This window comes from Cavia porcellus, unplaced genomic scaffold, assembly GCF_034190915.1.
Source record: "Cavia porcellus strain 051 isolate PalLab524CR breed Dunkin Hartley unplaced genomic scaffold, mCavPor4.1 scaffold_8, whole genome shotgun sequence".
In the NCBI taxonomy this organism is placed as follows: domain Eukaryota; kingdom Metazoa; phylum Chordata; class Mammalia; order Rodentia; family Caviidae; genus Cavia; species Cavia porcellus.
In genome coordinates, this window is record NW_026947491.1 from 4,868,733 (window position 1) to 4,884,344 (window position 15,612).

Sequence of the window (15,612 nt, forward strand, 5' to 3'; positions counted from 1 at the left end):
CATGAAAATTTCTTGTCTCATTTTTTCCAAAACTGATAAATGATATGATTCACTAGTTTAGCTTATACACTTTATAAAATTATTCTGTGACTTATACTGTGCTTATAAAGCTATACTGTGGCTTAAATAATAAATGGAAAATGGCCAAAACATTTGAGCAATATATGAACCATGATTAATATAAATGAAAATATGCTCCCACAATATATTTTTCAGTAAAGTAGAATAATGGAGCGCTATTTTATCTCTCATGTTTTCAAAGCATGTTACCTAGTGTTATTAAGGATATGGGGAACATACTATTCCTGTAGATGGAAGTATACATTGGTGCAAGATTTTGAGCAAATTGTCAGTAACAATCAAATAAAAAGTACATAAAATGCTGGCCCACAAATTCTACTTTTAAATTAAGTTTCACATAGAAACACTCAAAATGTTGGAAAGGAGTGTTTATTGACACTTTGGAAAAAACCATTATAGAAAAGTTGAATTTCTGTAAGTATGTCAATCATGATACCAGTGTTTTGATACACTCACTGATTAGATTCAATGATATAGTCATTGAATAGAATAAACTCGTTTGTATATTCTGAAATAGATGTTTGATATATGCCATTGAATTTAAAAGTAAATTTCAAGTTAATACATGTAGTATCATTCTATATTTGTGTTTATTCTGTGTCTAGGTATCTGTCTGTCTGTCTATCTCTCAGTCTATCCATGTATTCCTATCTGGAAACACATACAAAGAATCAGAAAGATTAACCAATGATGGTCTTCACATCATAATTCTGTATTTTTTATTTTTTTACTTATAATTTATAATAAAAATTAGGAAAGAACATGATGTTCTGAGAAGAAAATTATGACATTGTAATTAAAGCTTACATTGTTCAGCATAAGGAAGAAAAGTATAAAAGTATAACATATATATAGAATACATAATCCTAGGCTGCAACTATGTAAAACTAACAAATAAAACTACAAAGTCAGCATAAAATTACAGAAGAATAAATACCTGCATGTTAAATGTGCTTATTTTTGGGACATAAGAGTTGAAAATTATGGGTATTTTTCTTGTTTTTCCCAAATACTGCATAATGAGCCAGAATATATTAAACTTTTAGTGGAGGTAAAAACTTTGTAAAATAGTTAATTTCCTTGAAGTACTGTTTTAAGTATTCCAAGAGTGGGAGTGGGAGATAAAAACAGATGACTGACACATTTGCAGACAAAATCCACAGTTTCTCTAAAAGCTTACATTGGGTAATGTTTTGAATATTGACTCTGGAGCCAGATCATTGGGCTTCACCATCTATGAAGTCGCACCCCAAAGTGTAAATATGTCAACATCCTACAGTTTTCATGACAACCACAAACAAGGAGCCAAGAACCCAAACCCATTTTCCCCTCTCTTATTCTCTTGCATTTGTGGAAGTTAGAGGCTGAAATCAGCATCACTGGGTCAAAGTCAAAGAGAAGCAAAGCGGTGCTCCCCTTGGAAGACCCAGGAGAGAAGCCGATCTACTGTTTTTTCTAGACTCTGGACTTGCATTCCTTCAGAGTCCTGGTCCCTGCCCCAGCTGCCATCTTCAAAACCAGTGATTTGCATCTTGTTTCTGGTGTCCTGAGCTTGCTTCCCATCTCTTTGTGTTATCTAACCCATGGCATCCTGTTACAAGGATGCTTATACAGTACACTAAGTGCTCCCTCATGTAAATACAAAGTAATCTCCTTATCTCCCATTCCTTAGCTTAATCAGAGCTGGTAGGCCCCTTTCTCAAGGATGTAACATTTGTAGGCTCTGGCATTAGGGCAAAGTTATCCTGAAGGACCCCTGTCCAGTTCACTGCAGTACATGTGCAACTTGTGATAGGAATGTCAAAAAGGCCCAGAAAAGTACTAATAAAGGACATGGGAATTTAAAGGAGGCAAACTTCTCATTTCTCTGAGGATATTACAGGTGCATAGAACAGCAGCAAATACTGCTGTGGATAAGTGTTCACCAAGATTGGGAATCACAAGCTTGAGGGGTTACATAATCCTTCTGTTCCTCCATCTCTCACCTTGTTTCCCTCACCCACAAACTTTCGTGATCTGTGTATGGGTTCAGTTTCTGAGTAACTAAGTTCTTTTTCATTTCTGAGTACTAACTCCCTCCCATGGAAGGCAGAGAAAGACTTCTCTCACAGTTTTAAGATTAAGCAGGTTAATGGTTGGGGGACTAGTTTATATAAGCTACCTTCATCTGCAAGTATTAATGTATAGTGCAGATTTCCTACTTATTTCTGGACCTTCTGATGGGCCAAAGGTCAGCTAATTTCTTGGCTTTGTTCTACTCCTGCTATAAATTGGAGTTTTAAAAAATATTTTCCAGGTGTCAGAATAGCTGACTTCCCAATTGGACAAAATGTGAATAAACTTGTTTATCCATTTTCTTGAGACTTTCTCGTATTTTCAATGGAAAAGTGAAGAAATGCAAATAATCAGAGCCTAGTTATATAATGCTGACCCCTTCTCAATATTGTTCATTCTCCCATTATTATTACATCTATGGAAACATTGTTGTTACCAGGAATACTTGAATAGTTATCCATAGAATGCGATGTCATTGAAAATTCACTTTTCCAAAGATCCAGCCCATTACAGAACAGAAAAAAAGATGCTATGACTGTTTGTGAAAGTCAGTTTTAGTTCACAGCTTAGGTAAAGGACTCAGCCAGATGGTAAACACAGGAAAAAGAGTAAAACTCTGTCCTGAACTAATCTACAGTGTCAACAGAATTCAAAATGAGAATAAAGTAATCACTATATTTCCTTATTTGATCTCTCCTCATGTTTTCTTTCCTCTGTTAAACCTAAAACATTTTAATCAAAACTTATTTCACTACTTCTACAAAGTTTTCACATTTATTTTCAATTTTTTTCCTTCAGAACACTGTCATCTAAAACTTAAATGATTTCCTCTAGTGAATTTCTTTTGGGAAAAAAAGTGACTTTCTTGTCGCAGTGGGTGGTTCTAGCCACCTTCAGTTTCTCAGAAGATCTCTCTGAAATTGTTAGACACAAAATTATGGCTTCTATACTCTGTTGGTTTGGCTGAATAAGTACTTATTTCTGTTCTTGAGGAGTATAGAAGAGAAAATCTCTGCAGTTATAAACTCTAGGTTGCAGTTATTCTTATTACGAAGACACTTTCTGACTCTCTTTCTATAGAAATTAACGACTCAGGTCACCTTGAAGTGGTTAATGGAATGTGAGGCATAATGAATAGTGAAGGTGAGGACTTACATTGGAGCGCAAATCAATCTTTATTTCTACTGTGGAGATGAAAGAACTATATTTTCCCACCTTTTTGGCAATGGCTAGAGGGGAAAGGCGTCTTATCATATGTTAAGTGTGGAAGATGGGATTTTTCTCTTCGTGCTTAAATTCATTCTGGGTTACACTGGTTACAGATGGGAGCCTTTGGATGTAGTCATCTGTGCTGTCTTCCCAAACACAATGCCAAAGAACATCTATAGTTTACAGAAAGTAAACAAAGTTCTGAATGACCACTGCTCAATTGTTCTCTGATATGTCTTTAAACCAGTGTTCATTAACCCAAATAAGTCTGTAGCTCCATCTAGTTTATATCAGAAAGAACATGCAATTTCTTCCACTGGGATTAAAGTATCAAAAACAAAAGAAAAACTAATTAAACCTGCATTTTAGACCCAGGCATTGGTGACAGATTGAGACTGAGTCTTACATTTTAGTTTTTCTCTGAAGAAAAACTATAAAAATTACATCATCATATACTTTATTAAATAATAGAAGGTGGTAAGAAAAAGTAAAGGATGGTCTACAAATAACACTCTAATATCAATTGACACAAGAAAATTTTTCATCATGTGATATCTATGGAGCATACTTAGATAATGCATGAACTCAGTGTGAAGATACATGAGGTAAGAACTTTGAAGACTGAATGTGTTTTCACATTGGTTGTTTCATTCTAGCCTCTGTGACAGTGACAATCATCCTATTTCACAGATTAGAGAACTGAGGGGAGGATAACTTCTTGTTGGTGGCTGCCCTGCCACTTGGTCTCAAGGGCAGTGTAGATCAGGCTTCTTTGGTTTTGTGAGCAACATGACAGTGCGTTCCTATGGAAGCACCTTCTGCAGGAAGCAAGGGAAGTCGTAGGTGCCTTCCGTACCATTGTGATTTCTTGCTCTCATGACTAAATAGGGCTCCACATTGTAGTGTCAGAAGAAAAGCAACTGGAGTGCCAAGTCAGACACTATCTTTAGATTTCATAAAGCAAAGGATGTCTGGGCACACAGGGTGCAGCTGATGACAAAATGAGACATTTACTGATACAAAGGTCGTTCAATACAGCAGTTTTACTTTGTCTGAGTATGAATGTGTGTGTGTGTGTGTGTGTGTGTGTGTGTGTGTGTGTGTGTGTGAAATGTGGGTGTCTATACCACTCTGAAAACATATTCTTGAGGATGGCAGTTCCCCAAGCTTCTTTAAATTCAAGCTTGTGAAATACATTGCTGTGACAACAAACACAAAATATTCACCTTTCCCTGGTGAAGCACATCATTCCTTAAAGGCTCTGCGTAAATATGGTGCTATACATCCAGGGTGCCCCAAGGAAATATTTTTAGATAAGTTCAGCAGGTGGGACAACCTAGCCCATTATGTTTTTAGTTATTTTAGAGATGAATTCTTTGTATTGGGCAAAGCTCATGGTTGCACACGTGTGTGTCCATACACACACACAAACACACACAGCATTAAGAATTGGCTGTGTGTGCAGACAATTCTTAATGTTGTGTGTGCAGCAGACTGACAGGTGTGACAGTAAAATGCAAACATCTGCAGTGCATCCCAAGAGCAACTCATTAGGAAGCGGGGTGATGTGGGTGTGCCATGGTGGCACCAGCACACTCTCTGTTTGAGTTCGGCAACCAGTTGTGTGTCCCTCCTGTAGCACCGCTGGCTACAGTTGTAAATGAGTTACTGCATCCCAGGCTGAGCAGCAAACATGGCATATTAGGAAACAGATTAGAGAATATTTTGCTGCTGAGCTGTGTTTACATTCTGAAGAGATTATTGGTGAGTTTAGGGGTGTTTCTTGATAGGAAATGGAAACAGAGACTTTCTGCAGAAGCAAGGTGATTTTTATCAATGACCCAAAGGCTGACAGACAGTTGCTAATGTAGAGTGAGCACAGTACATGCCAGAGTCCTTCTCTCCCATGGAAAGGCCCTTGCAGCAACAGGTGAGTGGACATTAATATCCAGTGGGTCAACAGAACCTAGAATATGAAAACAGCTTGATTTTCAGGTAACTAGTCATTAATTTTAATATTATTAACATTAATGGCAGAACAGGTTCCTCGCAGATATGCACCAGGAAAAAAAGAAAAATATCAGTAAAGAAATAGAATATTTAACTATGACAAATCAGGGCATTGTGGACAAATATATTTCATGTTCCCGATGGAAAGAAAGTCTCATTGTTTCAAGCACCATGTGTGGGATAACATAATGTGACTGTTCTTTTCATAGATGTTACCTATTTTATCTTCTTAAGAGTCAGTAAAGACGCATCCTTTGAAGACTATTTTTCAAGAAAGAAATGGAAAAAGTGAGAATTCAAGTGGCCCAGATCACTGTGTCTGTGATGCTTCTAACTTACCATAATCTGGGGGTTGATATATGCCCTCCAAGGTGTCACCTTTGTTGTTTTTATCTCTCTGCTCTGTATTTTTCACTTCCTGAAGGGACATGATGAGCTTGTAGTGAAGCTCTTTAAACTTTAGGCAGGATTTCACACCCTGCACAGGGATCATGGGATGTAGGTTGCGTGTCTTCTATGTCACAGCTTCCGTCTGTCCCACTTACCCTCCCATTGCTGTTCTCTGCCTTTTTCCTTCTTCACCCATTTTTTCTGTCTCAGTGCTGATACTTGTAGCATTAACTTGCATAAGCAGACAATGAGGTATAGTTTGAAGCTATGAATCAGAAAGGCTACCTATCTCTTCTTATTTTAATTTTAGTGCAAGATACACCAAGTTCTCACAGTTCCTCTGAGAATATATTTCATCAGGCATTTACTGAGCACTTGCAATTTGCCATGGATAGTAGAGGAAGCGCAGTCATTTCATGTATGTCATGAGGGAGTGTTAGCACTTTATTCTCACATTAAAATGACAGGCATTCTACTTTTCAGACGTTGAAGCAATAAACATATACATCGAAGTAAAAGGTAAGGACTATTACTTTTGTACTAAAAATAAACCAAGTGCAAACACTATGCAATGCAAGTAGAGATAACTTACTTGAATAGAAACAAGAAGCTTATAGGAAAAGGACCATTGGTCACTGGTTGTCTGCCAAGTTGAAAACATTTTCTTCTGTTTCTTTCCGTGATGATTTAGAAATATAATAGGATGAGTGTTTTTCATCTTAATTGTTATAATTTATTTAATTTTCCTTATTTGCTTTCCTTTTGCAAATTGTTACTACTGTTTCATTTTAGATGTCTTCAAATAACCATTAAAAGTTTAGAATCTGGTGTCGGAGCTGGAACAGTAGCACATTGAGAGAGGTCGGTGATTGAGCAATGCTCTTAGTCCCAAGAGACACTGAAGCTTGAAAAATATGTAAATAGGATGGCTGCTCATTGGTGCTTCAGATTTGAAGGCACCAATGGTCTGTGAACAAGATGTTTCAGGACTGGCTGCACAAAACATTTCCATTGGATATTTATTTCATAGGCAAGATTTACTGGCAGGATGTGGCTCTGTGGATGCTTGGGGGATCTAGCTGAGTCCTGAGTTTTCCTTTGCATATGGTAGTATTTCTTTTCAAAAACCACCATTTAATTTATTATTCCCTTACCCAGGACCATATTGTTGACACTATAAAATGTTTTCCTCTAACATTTATTATTTACACAAAGCGTTTACTTAGCAGCTGTTATAAACTAGATCTGAGTAGGTACCATACACCTTCCCCAGGAATTTTACTGTTGTTGTATCAATGAAGATGGCCTTCAGCACTCCTTTAATAGCTTCCATTTTTCCAGTTGATTGAATTTGCTGCACTTCAGTTATCTCATTTGAAGTTATAATGGTATTTTAAGAACTTTATTAATAAATTTTTTATAAGAATTAAGCAACAGTATATATAAAGTCCTTAGAGACTACCTGATGCAGGATAAATACTGTATGAAAAAAACACATTTTTTGTTTTGTGATTAGTTCCTCCTCATGTTTGGGAAATTGAATATGGGCTTTTGAGAATAAATGGAAATTAGACTTCTCCAGTTGTAATCAGGGCAGCCCATACAGTGGGGAGCTGTCCAAGGAATGTTCAAATAGCAAGAACTAGCATGGGAATCAGTACATGTGTGTTAATAACAACCAGATACATTTCCAAAAATGCTAACAGCAATTGCATTTAGTATCTAGAAGGCATGTAGAGCTAGGCAAGTATCTTTGCATAGACTACTGCATCTAGTACTATTAGTGTGACCTTGGACAAATTAAATTCATTGCAATTTATTTTGTAGTTCAATTGTCAAATAAGATTTAATTACTATCACACTGTATGTGATCATTAGAAAAAACCTGTAATATCAAAATCTTTGTTAAATATCTTTGTATCATTTGAGATACTTTGGCTGAAACAAATCTTCTCCAACTCAGCCACCTCAGAACATGTTAAGGGACTTGTGTCGGAAAACTCGAAGAGATGTCTTTTCTCCTTTTAGACATGAGTCTGAGAAGAATAACATGCTAAGTTATAGAGTTGATTTTTGTGACTTAGAGGAATCTCTGTACATTAGCAGTCAAGGCAATCTGAGTGCTTGAAAATAGAAAACAGACAAAGGTTAGCAATGGCATTTCAGAGACGAAGTGATCTAAAAAAAAAGTGTTTCTGTATAGACACTTGAAAATCTCAGTCTTGGAATCGTTTGTTATTGACTTTTGTGGCACCTAAAGCTATCTGTGGGTATTACATAGAGTGCTTTGAAGGCAAAGATCCATAGTTTGGGACTCTCTCAGACTTAAAGAGCTATTAGCAGGCTTATAACTGCTACATGGGGTTCAGTATTTTACTCCTACAAACCTTCCTTGATCCTTGATAGTTCATGGAGTAAATTGTTATTTTAGCCTAAAAGCAAGCAGAAAATTTTCTGATGAAATTTTCCCTTAGGGGTTTGAGAAAATCAGCCCCATAGTCATTTTTGTGTGACTTCAACGTTCGATTGTGAAATACTTAAAACAAAAGAGACACAAGAAATCAATTCCTGATTTATTTATTGGTAACTTAGGAGTTTTCCCAAGCCTTCAAAGTAGCAATAATTCATTGTAACACCTTAGATTAATTACAAAATGCTTACATTTTCTTTGTGTTGCTTTTGCTACTTTTTGCAATTATGAAATGAATAAAAAATACCTACACTGAAAGAATGAAATGAATATATATATATATATATATATATATATATATAATGTTTGGCTATGTCTTGCTACAGAGTAAGTGTTATACAGTTGTTTGCTATTCATTATTATAATTATTTCTATAATTTTTATTACTTTGAAAAGTTAAAAACCATGAAAGGGGGGAAAATTGTAATTTTCTACCCAGAAATAACTTGTAATCCACCAAACTATTTCTTTTAATTATGTTACTCTGCATCCAAATGGGTTTTTGTCCTTTCCTTACAAAATTAGCTTTATGCTAATGTATTGTTTGGCCATCTACAATATGTCATGAGATACTCTTCCATTGTGTTCTCTACATCAGATTGATTTAAATGATCTCCCACAGGTAGGTATTGAGTTGTTTCCATTTTTGACATGGTTACTAAAATGATGAAAAGGACTTGCTTTGAACTATTAATATTCATGATGTGAATGAAGAAGTTAAGTCCAGAGCGAGCAAGGAATAGAGCAAGGGATGTTGGAGGGGCAGAGCGAGAGCCCAGGTCTTCCTGCAGGAGTCCCACAACTTGCCCATCACCCTCTGCCAAGAGCTGAACACAGAAGAAATGCATTGTGATGGAGCTCCATGTTAGGACGTACTGAGACTCTTCACCATGGCACATAAGTGAGGCTTTTGGAAGAGGACTGGACAGCAGAAGTGTCAGAGCTCACTTGCTGTGAGGAAGTGGTAGCTGGTTGGAAGACGTCATACCCAGGGTGAGACCTGGAAGGGTTTTCATCTCCGGCCCTGGCACCTCCTATTGCTGTCTGCTTCCTGGCCACCGTGACCCGAGCAGCTCTCCTTCGCCAGACCCTTGTGCGAGGTCTTCCTGCTTTGGAACAGCCGAATGTGCTAGGACTGAGACTTCACAACCTGCGCTACAGAAAGTCTTTAAATTGGCGGTGTTGAGTATTTCTTCCAGCAACTGGGAAAGTGACTAAGACAGCCAGCTTCAAGCAGCCCGGGTCCCTGGAAGATCCATTGTGCAGGACCAAGAAAAATCATCAGTAGTCACTGAGGAGGGCACACTGCTTTCCTGCTCACCTCTGTCCACCTGCTGCTGTTTCTCTCTGGTGGACTGGAAAGGAATATGCACAGCTTAGCTCTGTGGTAAGAGGAATGACAAAGACAAGGAGGTGAATCTTTTCTGTTTACTGGATTTTTGGGTCACTCTCTGGATTTGCATCATGACTCAGTTAGGTCCTGTTTTACCTTTCAGAGGAGGCACAGACTATTAGGGTTTTTTTCCCCAAGGATCCTACATTAAACATACATATCGTGGGCTCCATGCTATTGACTCCTGAGGCTATAACGTCTTTCCCATTTTTGAGTGAGTAAGATTGGCTGGGATGTTCTTAAGCTTGTTGAACTTTATCCACTGATCATATTTGATTCATTAATTCAAATAAGGTTCATTTTCCAACTATTATTGGGGAAAAACCCACAAAATAAAATTTTATCAGACAACTAGGTTCACAGAGCTTACGTGTTAAAGGTGAGAGACTAGCACATAGAAAGATAGACAACCATGTCAGATTATGCCAAGGGTGACTGAAAAGTACATTATGTTTGAATAAAACAGACTTATTATAGGAAAAGACATCTTACTGTGAAAGACAGGTTATAGTGTTGGAAGTGAGAGGAAATATTTTGAGCATGTTGAGGGGTATAAGTGGAAATGTATCTTTTGCCGTAATAAAGCTTCCCATTTCAGCATTCACTGTGCTTTCTGATCATTTCTTATTTATCAAAATTTATGGCAGTTTCTGTCAAATAAGAGCACAATGCCATGTTCTCATCCATCTCACCCACTGGACCTGAGGTTCTTAGCCAAAGTCACAATGACCATTCAAGGGAAACATTTTGAATCCATTCAGGACATCAGGGCAGGCAGGAAGCACAGCTAAAGATTCTCAGCAAAGGAAACTCCAGAGCTGCTGCAGGATGTGACAAGCACGATGAGATGAGTATGTTCTAAACAAGTAGTACTATTTTGAGGTGATTCACAGCTGCATGTCTTTCACTGTAATAAAAAAAATTGAATGTAAACAGTCCTATAACTTTTAGTAACACCATATGACACAATTAATGGAAAATTAAAGCAGTTTAAGGAAGAAAAAAGGTGAGAATATTTTTGTTGAGACAGAATATGGAAGAGGAAATCTGTTAGAATATAGGCCTGGGAGGTAGGGATGAGAGAGCTCTCACACCAGGAGAAGAGCAAGAGAGATAGGAGGTGTGGATCACAGCATCTGTGGTGTGAAGGATGATCATAATCCTCCTGCCTCTGTGAACTATGTGTACAAAAAATGGTGAATGGCAGGCTTGTCACGCACATCAGCCTGATCCCTGAAAACCATCAGTCTTCTGTTTTCATATTTGTAGAAGTAGATTGGTGGAGATGGAAAGGAATCTGAGGATGGGGGAGACACAAGGGCATGGAAAAGGAAGGAAAAGAAAAATGATTAATATGTAATATGGATGCACACCCATTACCCAGTATGAAAAGTATTCAGTATCTATTGCAAACATGTATGAATAAAAAAGATTAAAAATGGAATTACCCTGAAGCAAATCTCTGCTAGACCCAAGGCTGGGCAGAATAGTGAACAAAGCACTTATCTTTGCCTCAGTCTATAGTACAACCAAGAGGTAAATAATCTGTCGAGGAGGGTGGATAGTTGAGCGCAGTGAAATGGGTGTCTTCAGGGAAATGAGATCAGGCAGGACACAGGGTCAGCTGCCACGGCGGAAAGTGTGATGCCCCAGATCGTAAACTCTGAGAGGTGCTTAATGGTGCAGCTATGTGGGCACAGTGCTGATGGTGTGCCAAGCAGTGTCTCCAGTTCGTCTGGCACTAGGAGCTGGTTTTATAGAAAGCAGTGTCCCACCAGGGCAGCCAAGATTCCTCACATGCACGGTTTGCAGGAGGGCTAACACCTATGAGATCTAGCTCCCCAGAGCTGCTGCGGCCCTCTCTGGGTGACTGAAGCCAGGGCAGTGACTGCAGGCACCTGGGCACTCCTGAGGGGCTGCTAATTTCCTAACAGGTCACAGAGATGGAGAACCTGGCACTGCATACAAAGAGATGCCACAAGAAACTGTAAACTGCGGGCTTAGCATACTTTCATCCAAAAGTATGCTATCCCTAAGTGGAAAAAGAAGGTTGTCACAGGATTCATCATTGTAACATGAAAGAACAACTCATAAGTCACAAAGCATTGGTGAAAAGTCAAACTGAGCCCGTCTATGACCACCCTTGCAAACTCTTGCAAACAACTCATATACTCATTTCTTTATGACCCAAAATGTCTTTGATGAATTTATGTATGATGCTAGATTGACAGTGAGATATAAAGACCAAAGAGCCAATTTCAGAGAGAGGGAAACTGAGTCATAAAAAAGCAAAGGACATTCCATGCCATTAAGGTTTAGAGGTCTTGGTCTCCTGAGTCTGCTGGAATCTGATTCAGGGCGGCTCCCTGGCTTCTTAACAAGGTAACTTATTTTCCTCTCTTTAATGTTCTGGAAGTTTTACGTGATATTTCTGCACTTTCCTTGGATATCTTTAAAATTTTATTTCAAAAATTTACATAATAATAAACTGAAAAATAAAAAAGATGAATGCTGATTTTGTCTCATCTTTGAACCCCCTGAGTACAATTTCCATGAAAACTATGAGTAAATTTATTGTCTGAATATTATTAAAATTTTAACGTCATGTATCAATCATCACTTGTACTGAAAATGAACTTAAATAATGAGTAGCCTGTGAATACACTGTTTGTTTTATTCTAAATCTTCCATTTTCTCACCTGCTTCGCCCTACTTTGTGTGTGGAGCATCCTCAAGGAGGTCTTTCATAAGTAGCGTTCCTTAAATGGAACATTTTCTGTGTTGTTGATTGTCCAATAACGTCCTTTCTCTGCACAATTGTTTTATAATTTGATAAAGATGAAATTCTAGGTCAAAATCACATTTTTATGTGATTGAAATTATTACACATCCATTATTTAGTGCTAATAAGTCTGCATTGATGGTATTCATTTTTAAAGGATGTTCCACCAAGGATTAGGGATTTCTAAATATCATTTGTGTCCTTAAATAACAGGTGCATGTTGCAAAAACTTTTAGTACTCATCCTTTTGAATGGGTGTGTTGTTTCCTTCTGAAAATTAATGACCTTTGACTCTTTTGGGAATTTCTTTTTGACATAGCAATACCGTCGCAATTCCTTTTTATGCTCCCTGACTTCTCTCTCTCTGCCTTTCTCTCTCTGTTTCTGTCTCTCTCTCTCCCTGTCTCTCTCTCTTTCTTTCTTTTCTTCATCTCTGTCTGTCATCTTACTGTACAGTCTGGAATAGGTTGAAGTTTCAGGATCTGTGTTGCTTTCATAACTCTCCTTGTAATTTCTTTTAGTCCTGCTACACTATGTTTCAGGAGAATCTTATTTTTCTTCTTGATTGATAATACAGTCCCAAGATTTGAGACCTTTTTATTCAGCATTGGGTCCAATTATCTACACATTTATTTATTTTACATATACAATATTGATTTCTAAAGACTTCAATCGATTATTTTTCTTACCCACATCTTTTTATAATGAAAATCTCTCCTTATGCTTTTAGGAATAATGCTTTATTAAAATCACATTACCATTTACTTTTTCTCTAAAATATCAGTTGCTCAGAGTTTCATATTTTTTGTTATTGAATTCATATATCTTCCTCTGCCTCTCCCCTCCCCAACTCACCCTCTTCCCTTCTCCCCTTCCCTCTTTTTCTTCTATTTTAGAGTGCTGACAATGGAACCAAGTGTCTCATGAGTGCTAGGCAAACACTATTGTTGAGTCACACCTTCAGCCTAGAATTTCACAACATTCTGTCCCTTAAGTGTTTAGAGATTGTTTTTGTTTGCTTGTTTGTTTAGTGATTCTCTACTCCCTGGTCACCATTTGATCTGGTTAGACTCCTAGCCTTTGTGGGCTTCTTGCTTTGATTACTTTATTAAACTTCTGGAGACTGTGGGTTTTAGTGCAGAAGATGCCTCTGCTGTAGTTTGGATCCCAAATATTCTGCAAATGTACAGATGCTAAAATCTCAGATTTCAGCCCACTGTGCAACTTGGAGGTAGTGAGTTTGTAAGTGGTGGGCAGCTGGGAGCAAATTGGGCATCAGAAGTGGTAGCTTGAAGGGCTGCTGAGACCCTACCCTGTGCTATCTCTCTCCTGCCAGATGGCTGTGCATTTCCCAGCCACACACTCCCTCCATGACCATCATCTAGATCCAGGCCCCAGATGACAACACCAAGTGACCACAGGCTGAAGCCTCCCCTGGCATTTTTGACTTGTTTCTAGTCAATAAACATGTTATCGGTGAGGGGGATGTCACTCCTCTGATTGCATTATATAAACCCAGGAAGAGACAATCAGTAAGTCAGAAAGATTCCCAGCACACTGACCATATTGTGATGAGACTCGTGCCAGAGCCAGGTGGCGTGGGACTGCGGGGTCCTTTAGTACAGGATACGGCCTCATCAAGAAGCAACGAGAAATGAGGGGCCTGGGTCTTCCAGCTTCAAGGAGCAATGCCTATAACCACAAGGAACCCGGAAGCTCCAAAGAGGGCAGAGTCCAGCTGACACCTCTCATGAAACCTTACAAACCCCTGAGCAGGGTCCCAGGCTCAGGTGAGCCTGGACATCCGGCCCCAGCATGACTCAGATGGGATAAAACACACATAAACCCCACTATATCGGTGGCAGTCTGTTACTTTGTGTATAAAAATGAATATTTTTAAAATTTATACTCATTTTTACAGAAGTGGTAGCATTCTTCATATACCATTTTGCAAAAACACATGTTGGGAATCTGCCGTCCAGTAATTTATGAAACTTTCCTTATTCTGAAAATCACATAAGATTCCATTTTTATTTGTACTGATTTTTAACATTTGTGCAAATAGTTAATGTCTATTTTGCAATTGTAAATAAAGATAGTGTAACTTTTTAGGGGGATATGAAATTACTTTCTTTGTAGCTAAAGCAAGGTCATTCTGTCTTACCAATGTTGTTGGAATGCATTTTACTTTGCAATCTATTTAGTTTTTCTTTGTGTACAATGTCTGTTCTCTGTGTCTCTGTCTCTCTCCTCTTTCTGTATTTTTGTTTTAGAGGTCACCTTAATATTTATGCTTTATATTTATGCTTTGTGTATAAAAATGAATATTTTTGCTTTATATTTATGCTTTATATTTATTGCCTTTATTCTTCTTTTACCTTTCACAATCTGCTTTGTCAGTTTTAAATGGTATTCTTTTATTGTACTTCCAATTCATATATAATCAGTGTTGTGGTTTTTTCTGTCTCCTGTTCTCTTTTTCTCGCTCATTTTTCAAAATTGCAACCTTTCTACTCTTTCAATGCATGCTTCTATAGGTATGACCTTAACAATCTTATGTCTTCTATTAAATATGTACTATCTCGGCCAGGTATGGTGGTATACACCTGTGATCCCAGAACTCTGGGAGGCTGAGGCACAAGGATCACAAATTCAAGACCAGCCTGGGCAACTTAGTGTCTTAGTAAGACCCTGTCAAAAAAAAATCCAGTAAATTTTAAAAAGAGGAGGAAGGTATAGTTCTGCACAAAGGTACAGGATTCAATCTCCAGCACTGAAGGAAGAACTGTCACTCTGCTCTGCTCTGTCTCCTAGTTGTGAAGATTTGCCACATGTAACTTAATTTGTGCTTAGTTTTAATCCTACATGGCATGTGTTTGGATGGGAAAGGAAATGTGTAAAGGTTTTGATTCAGGTGTTCACCAGATATTCTTACCATCAAGCTTGCTTTCCTGACATTTTTCTTCTGTGTCATTTCCATATCTGAAGCTGGAGAAGGCCAAATGCCTGTCCTTAAGCTGCTGATCCAGCACCACTGCCATAGTTGTTGGTGGCTCACTTTGCACCCGGTTGCTGGATGAACTTCAATTTCCTGGTTTGTCTGCTCCGTCAAACAGGACATGCATCCTATGTTAGTTCCTTAATCCACCAGTCAGTGCCCCTGGGCTCCTGCAATTGCAGCCTCAATGGAATTTCAGAAGGGCTCTGGAAAAAAATAATCTT

The 15,612-nt window shown here is 38.1% G+C and overlaps 1 protein-coding gene and 1 long non-coding RNA gene across 4 annotated transcripts in view; one reads left to right on the plus strand and one right to left on the minus strand.

Moving 5' to 3' along the window:
• LOC134477124 (uncharacterized) overlaps positions 1–15,612 on the plus strand; it is a 195,775-nt gene that overhangs the window by 164,998 nt on the left and 15,165 nt on the right. The gene's annotated exons all lie outside the window — the stretch shown is intronic.
• The window catches only part of LOC101787069 (ankyrin repeat domain-containing protein 26-like), a 124,261-nt gene continuing 116,955 nt past the window's right edge, over positions 8,307–15,612 (minus strand). The window contains exons 34-35 of one of the 2 annotated variants that reach the window (XR_010049021.1): positions 15,326–15,594; positions 8,307–9,570 (exon numbers count right to left, since the gene is read on the minus strand). The gene's annotated coding sequence lies outside the window, so the exon portion shown is untranslated. Of the gene's footprint in view, positions 10,516–15,325; positions 15,595–15,612 lie in introns of both variants that reach the window. The other variant, XR_010049022.1, reaches the window with a different exon arrangement.